A 7656-nucleotide genomic window follows, 5' to 3' on the forward strand; every position below is an offset into this window, starting at 1 on the left:
CAGCCCGATGTCAACAGGCTAATGATGTTATATTTAAACGTTAACATTAATTCAGCCAAAACAGAACTGTGTGGCATAGAGCTACACTTAATTACAGGCCTAGCCTACAGCTAGTTTGTCTGCGATTCATTTGTCAGGCGTCTTTTAACTAATGCCCCTCATTCAGACTTTACTCAAAAGACTACACTCTTTCAAGAATCTTTCCCAAATCTTGTCAGTGTAAGGTAGGCTAACACTGACAGACATTGACAAGATTTGGGAAAGATTCCTGAAAGATTGCAGTCTTAACGCCCCTCATTAAAGTTTTACTCAAAAGTCTTTCAAGAATATTTCCCAAATCTTGTCAAAGTCTCTCAGTGTAAGTAAGGTAGGCTTTTAAAAACATGACGTGTTTGTCAATTATAGACTACAGTTACATTATCACAATTCAGAGGTGCAAAAGTCAATTTTCAGAAAGTAGAAGTCCTACCACATGACATGTGCCAACCACTCACTTGAAACCATGCAGCTGACTCTAATTAGCACAACTCTAGACAGATAGAGCAGCTAATTGATGAGATCACCTGTGACATAGGCTACAGTAAACTGTAGCATTAGACCAGAGACACTTATTAGACTAGAGTAGCCACAAGGTGACAGGCTTGGGCCACAAAGCCAGCAGTTAGTTGAGCCAGCCTACTCCAAGTGTAGCGTCCTGCAGGGGGCGGTGTTTCTGTAGTAGACTTCCCCGAAAGAGACGATTTTCCAAATAGATAGGATTCATTGCACAAATTCAGAACCGTCCTCCCTGTTTATTGTTCCAGATTCTCCAGCAGACTCCCTATTCAACTGCAGTCACAGATCAAAACAGACATATCATTTCACACATTTCATATTGTAATATTTGGATGGTTTGCTCTTGAAAAGAAGCAATGTGTATTTTATTGACGAATCACCCTTACGTGTGTGAGAGAGAGAGAGGGAGAGGGAGAGAGTGTGTGTCAAAGTGGGGACTGTTTAGTGAATTATTAACAAATTAAATTTAATCAATAGCTAATATTCATAAGGAATATTGCCTCAACAGGTTTGATTAGCGTAGAAGCTTTGATTGCAGTTTCTTCATTGCACATAACATTATATAATAATTATCTTGACATGTTTTATATCACAAGAGGATGCCAAAGGTAGACAATAATCACTTTGGGGTTTTGACATTGGTGTTGTATACATCTCCAACCAAATCTCTACTGCTCAAATCTCTAACTCACTCCTTCTTCTGAAGTCTTGTAGTGAAGTATACCATGCACCAATTGTGTGCCACCCCTCCCCCCTCCGCTCCAGACATATAAATGTCTGTGTCCCTCATCGCAGTGGGTGACGAGGCGCAGAGGTGGACTCAGATACAGTAATGTACAGTCTCGGCTCGTGTCAGCCGTCTCGCTCGCTCTCTCTGTGTCGCCACTCTGTCTCCCAGTGGCCATCACTATGGCGACCTCTATAAGTTACACTAGTGCCGTGGCGGGGTGGGGGTGAGGGGGGTCTGGGGGACAATGGGCCGCACTGACATTGAGCTTGATCAGAGTCCTGACCCCCAGGCTGCGGGATGCCACGCCAAGGCTCCTGCTCAAGTTTTCCTGCAGTTTTACTCCATATATAAATTGATTGCTGAGCGCCCTGTGCGGTAGTAGATGCTCCTGTAAATTAGGGCGATCTGACATTTATGTTCTTCCCAAAGTGAGCCCACTGGCTTTTTTTTTGTTGTTGTTGTTAACTTGAAATACTATGCAGTCAGCCAAGAAGCCTCATAAACTGGAGAGTGGAGTTGAGTCTAGTGTGAGCTAGTGTGATTGTGTGTCTAGGGTATATCTTCAGGACATGGACAAGACGGGTGAAAATGTTAAGAACCTTTGCTTTGAGGTTTGAGTAAAAGGCTGCCATAGAAGCCAGGATGAGCCCTTTCTGCGTTAGGTCTCTGAGGAGAACACGGTTCTTTAGTCGACAGTGCCGAGCACAGGAAAGTTTCGAGAATCGCGGCTCAAGGTTGACCAGATATCTCGGCGGACTTGTCACTGTGTCTGTCACAATCCAGTCGCCATGACTCCCCACATGTGCGAGACCCGACGGCGGCAGGGAGTACCTTATCACCGTGGCAACACGTCTGGGATTTGACCCACCCCCATTCCATAAATGCACATTAGCCCCTCCCTATCTCACCCTTTCAGCAGGCAAGAGCATGACAAAATTAATTGCCATTGTCTCATTTAGATGCCATCATCTAGATAGATTGAATGATAATTTTGATTTGGTAGATTTCCTCCTGAATTATGTTATGTATTTACTCAGTTTAAAACGTTTGTTACATTTTTGCCTGAGGACAGAGATACAATCCAAGAGACGTTATTTTCATCATAAGAATATTTTACAATTGCATTTAGGACTATTTGATATCCTTCATATATATTTGGTAAAGAAGTTTGTTCTGCAGGGTTGTAGTGCATGGTAAAATAAATCTGCATATCTGTCAAATAAATCTCCATATCTGATGTGTCGGGGGGTTGAGGAGTCCGTAATGAGTGTCTAATGTAAGGACGAGAGTTTTTGTGTGTGTTGAAGAGACGTCGACAGGTCGGCACAACAGTGGCCATCATGAGTACATCACTCTCTGCTTGTTCCCAGCGTGGTGTGTGTGTGTGTGTGTGTGTGTGTGTGTGTGTGTTGTGTGTGTGTGTGTGTGTGTGTGTGTGTGTGTGTGTGTGTGTTTGTGTGTGTTGTGTGTGTGTGTAAGGGGGAGGGTCTGCTGTGGATGACACACCGTCTCCCTGCGCCCCAGCGAGGAGCCGTACCCTGGCGAGCCGAGGCCCAGGGTGGTGGAGGTGGCGGGGACTTTAATTAAATCCCACCACAATGAGGAAGGTATGGAGGAGGAGGAGGTGGGCGTGGGGGTGGTGAGGGCACTGGTGGTAATGGCGGCAGCAGGGGTGTGTGTTGGGGTTGGGGGTTGGGGGGAGGGGGGGGGGGGGGGGGGGGTTGGGATCCGACCATCTCCAGGGTAGAGCCAGTGTGGGAAGAGAATGTGAAGCTCCTGCCTCTGTCTCGTCTTTGTTGTCAGGCCGTGCGCTCCCCACGTCCTGTGGGAATTCCCAGGGGGACACGGAGGTGAGAGGCAGCCGCACGAGGTTCACTCTAATATGAGTTGTCATATTGCCGCAGGCCTATCGGAGCACCGCGGTTTAATAGCGCCGTGCTGGTAGATGTTGTTTAAGGCTCCAGCCACGGGTAATTATGCTGCTGTTATCACCCGTGTAATGCCTTCATGGTGGTTACCAGGCCCCATCTCTGGTCATTATCGCCGCTATAAAGTATCAGTTTGGAAATGCTATTGGGTGTCATATAATCACTAATTACCCACTGTTTATGTGAGACCAGGGCAATTCAGAGAGCTCAATTAGTTTGGGTGGGGCTGTTTGTTACATGAGCCTTGTCAACCTATCCTTGAACTAACACCAGATCATAATATATGGCTACACTGACTGAAAGCAGAGCTTGTTGTTTAAAAACAGTTGCCTACAATTGTCTCACATGGAGTAAACTGGACCACTGGTTGGGGTTCAATTACCATCCTGTCACGAAGATGCACTCTTAGAATTTGTCGCCCATGCACAGAGGCGTCATGCAAGCCAAAATTCTTAGGGGGCACAATCAGCGACGTTGCAATAATTTTGTCAATTATTTGACAAATATTGGGTGCTATATTGCTATAAATATCCCATATTCCCTGGAAACGCGATTTTGGAGCGTTTGGTGAACTTTGTGATCATCACCAACATTTCCAGGTCCACAAATAATTCCGTTACTTTTTAATATCATCCGAATGTAATGTTGATTTATTGCATAGCCAGCCTACTTGCCACTTCAACACCATTGACTGTAGCTGTCCAAACTGCAGTTCAACTGTTCAAATTGTAGCCTAACGTTAACTGTCACAGTTCAACATAAACACAACAATGCGCACTCAACGTGCGTGTGCGTTTCTACGGGAACATAGCCTATGTAGGCCTATGCTACAGACACCAATTTTAGGAAAAGGGCTGATGGCCGGTCTTTATAGTTTTATTACACATCCAGAAGAATATATTTGAGTCATTAAAGGCTCTTGAATGGATTATTATGGAGCATAATCGGAAAGTTATGATTAAAAAAAATATCAGGGACGAAAAAACAGAGGGGGCACGTGCCCCCTTTACTTCAATGGGCATGACGCCACTGCCCATGCATTCAGTTATGCTGGAAAATCTTGTGACGGGACTGTGAGATTGCTTGGAAATGGCTTGGAGCTTAATAAGAAAGGGGACGTCAATACAAAAGTTAGCTGAGTTGTATTGATTTCCTGACAATTAATTTGACTTATTTACTTAAAAGCCCCTACTCAAAGTGTCCCTCAATTATAATTTATTGCCAACTTGCAGTTCCCTGCTCTCCAAGGTATTTGGTGCAAGTGCATTTTCCCTCACACTAAAGAAGCATTTATGCTTAAATACTGGCCAGTGCTCCTTTATTGAGCCGAAAAGAGTCCATTGCCTTGAGGTGGTGTGACCAATACAGATGACACTTCGGTGCAGCTCAGTGGTTTAACGTTGGTTGAGACAAAATGTCCGATTCATAAACTTCGAAAACCTAGAGGTGTTGTCTCTGTGAGTGACCTCGCTTGAAAATATCTACAGAAAAATAAAAACAGCTAAGCCTTCTTTGTCAGAAACAAATTACCGACACGTCCCCTTTCCATCACGGCCACAAAGAGAGCGCAAGGAGAGGAAGTCATTGGGCTCACAGGGTGCCCTCTTTTTAATCGTCCCACACAGTGAGCTAGAGAAAGCGGCAGCCGAGACGGACCGACAGACAGACGCACGCGGGGGCTGCGGGGTTAGGGCCTCTCCGACAGGGACGAGGCGGATGAGAGATGGACTCTCACCGGCTCCCCTCTTTTCCCTCCCTCCCTCTCTCTCTCTCTCTCTCTCTCTCTCTCTCTCCCTCTCTCTTTCTCCCTCTCTCTTTCCCCTGGGCGTTTATGGATGGCAGAGTCGCTGAGATGGCCCGAGGCTGGGAAGCATAATGGCGGGAGCAGGCCCCCTGCGGCCGGGGACTGGTGGGGTTGAGTCTGTGTTGGGACAAGCCAGCAGGGGGGTGGTGACAGCTCTGGAGGAGGAGAGGCAGGAGATGGAGCGACGCTATGGGGGCCGATGTCTGACATGACCCCGCCCAGCGTGGGCCCGGCAGGGAAGTAAGGAGCCCATCGCCACAGCGAGGCTGGGGCGGTTGCCATGGTTTCCCCGCAGTCGACATTCCGCCAGTCAGTCAGTTGGAGACTTATACACTAAACCTGTTGGAATAACAACAAAAGTAACGCTATGTAAACACATCCAAGACAGTACAGAGGGAATTATGCTAAAGTTATATGTATAGGCTCTTGGATATGGATGTGCAAGGTTCTGAATCAGTGAATTATGTATTTTATTTCCACCATCCCTCTGAATTCATCAAGTACCAATTTTAGACTTGCGAGACTTGTCTGGGTGAAGTGTTCGTTATGAGTTATGAGTAGTTCCTCTTGTGTTGCTTCATAAATCTTGTCGTCCATTTGCACTAATAGATTCCCATAATGATTAACTAGGAGACTATTAAGAGCTCTTTAGACTGTGTCATTGTTTGACAAGGGAAGTGATTTATTTTGCCATAATTGCGAACTAAAAATCCATGGCCTGTGCAGCTTCAGCTTTGAATGGAAATTATGCTAGAGATGGAAAATTAAGCCCAGTTTGCAATAGAACAAATGAAACACAATTTGATGATGACCAAATAAGAAATGTTGCTTTTTTTTAGATTTAGCTCGTAATTCATCATCATCAGCTGTTTATTTAAACCTTGGGGAAACACAAACACACATTATGTGTGCTGATGGCTTGTTAACTTCAGCATTCTCTCTTCAGAATACAAAGAGTCAAGTAAAACTAGAACTAGGCTGAAAACAGCCGTCCGGTCTCGTCACGTCTTTTTTTGACATAACTGCTGCAACAAGTCCACTCGTGTCACAGTGTCTCTTTATGTCCTTGTCACTGAGAAATTGAAGTATCTGTCATAAGAGACCCAAGTGTGTCAACTGAGAACGTTAAAGGCTGCCTTTTAACGCAGCAATCCTTTGAATGTTTGTCCCATGTCAAGCCTTTGATGCCTACGACTCATGTCACCACCGCACTGTGGCACAATGCAACTAAAAGAATCATAAACTTAACCCTATTCACCTTCGTGACTCCTAAATTGCTCTAATCACCAATTACTGTCACATGAAAACAACTCGTTGAATGACACATTTCTGAAAGACTTTCTTAAAAAAAAAAAAAAAAAAAAGAAAAAAAAAAGCACACTATTTCAGGCAGACCTCACCCATATCTTCGTATCATAACATTGTGACAAAAGGTCTGGTAGGTGGGAGCATTTCCCAGTGTTCGGTGTGAACTTGTGTGGTGGCATCACGCGAGGGTTGGCGCGGCGATTGTTGTGCATGGGACTCCTGTTGTCGGACCACAGACAGGAAGTTCCTCAGACGCTTTCCCCTCCATTCTGCACACTGCTCTCAGACTCGTCCAGGCTTGATGGACATGACAGGACTGCTCTTGTGTAACTGAAGCCTCGGAGTCAACACCCCCCGTAGACATGAAGTCTCTGAGGCTGACCTTCTCACTCTCCCTTTCTTTATGCTCGCTCTCCTCCTCTCCTCTCTCCCACCCTCCTTTCTCTCTCCCTCTCTCTTGCTCTCCCTCCTTCCTCTCTTTTTCTCTCTATCTCCTCCCTCCCTCTCTTTTTCTCCCATGACTGTGCACTCAATTTAGGAATGTGACCCAGGACTATTCTGCCTCTGTCCTGACATTGCATGTCCACCTCAACTCAAAGGTCTCTCTCTCTCTCTCTCTCTCTCTGCACCCCCCCTTCCACTCTGTCCATCCATCCATCCGCTCGCTGTGCTGTGCTTTCTCTCCCCCCACCTCCACCCCCACTCCGCTGCCTATTTCTTTTTTCGCACTCCTCCCTCTGCCCTGCCGTCCCTGCAGCTAACCTGCCACAAAGCCCCCACTGTGTCCCCGGCCCTGTCCTTGGCTCCTTCAGGAGTAGCAGAGCGTGAATCGGGGAGGGAGGAGTCACTTATCTCCCCGGTCACCGTCCTCCTCCCCCTCCTCCACCTCCCCCCCCACCTCCCCCCCTTCCCCCTCCACCCACCCCTGCCCACAGCACAATGGCTATGGCTCTTAATGTTGGACAATGATGCCGATCTGAGAGACTACTGGGCCCTGTGCAAACCCACCGACCCCCAACTCTCCATTCTGCCCCCCCCCCCCCACTACCACAGCAACCCTCACCCCCACCCCCTCCATACCTCTATCCCCACTCCATCCACCCCTCCCATTCCTCAGCATCAAGCACCATGCATGAAAGAAACTCTAATGGTCCTTGTTAGCCACTCCAGCGGCCGCAGTGATCCCCCCTTATCTCCTCATCGGTGTACCCAAGATGTCTGTGTCAATGTGGGGGAATCTAGGTAAGGGTCATGTTTTTATTCGCCCAATCGGCCGCAGTCTGATAAGACAATTTGTCAGGAGAAATCAGAGATGGCCGTGGCCATTAGGG

Source organism: Sardina pilchardus, chromosome 8 (genome assembly GCF_963854185.1).
Source record: "Sardina pilchardus chromosome 8, fSarPil1.1, whole genome shotgun sequence".
Taxonomy (NCBI): domain Eukaryota; kingdom Metazoa; phylum Chordata; class Actinopteri; order Clupeiformes; family Clupeidae; genus Sardina; species Sardina pilchardus.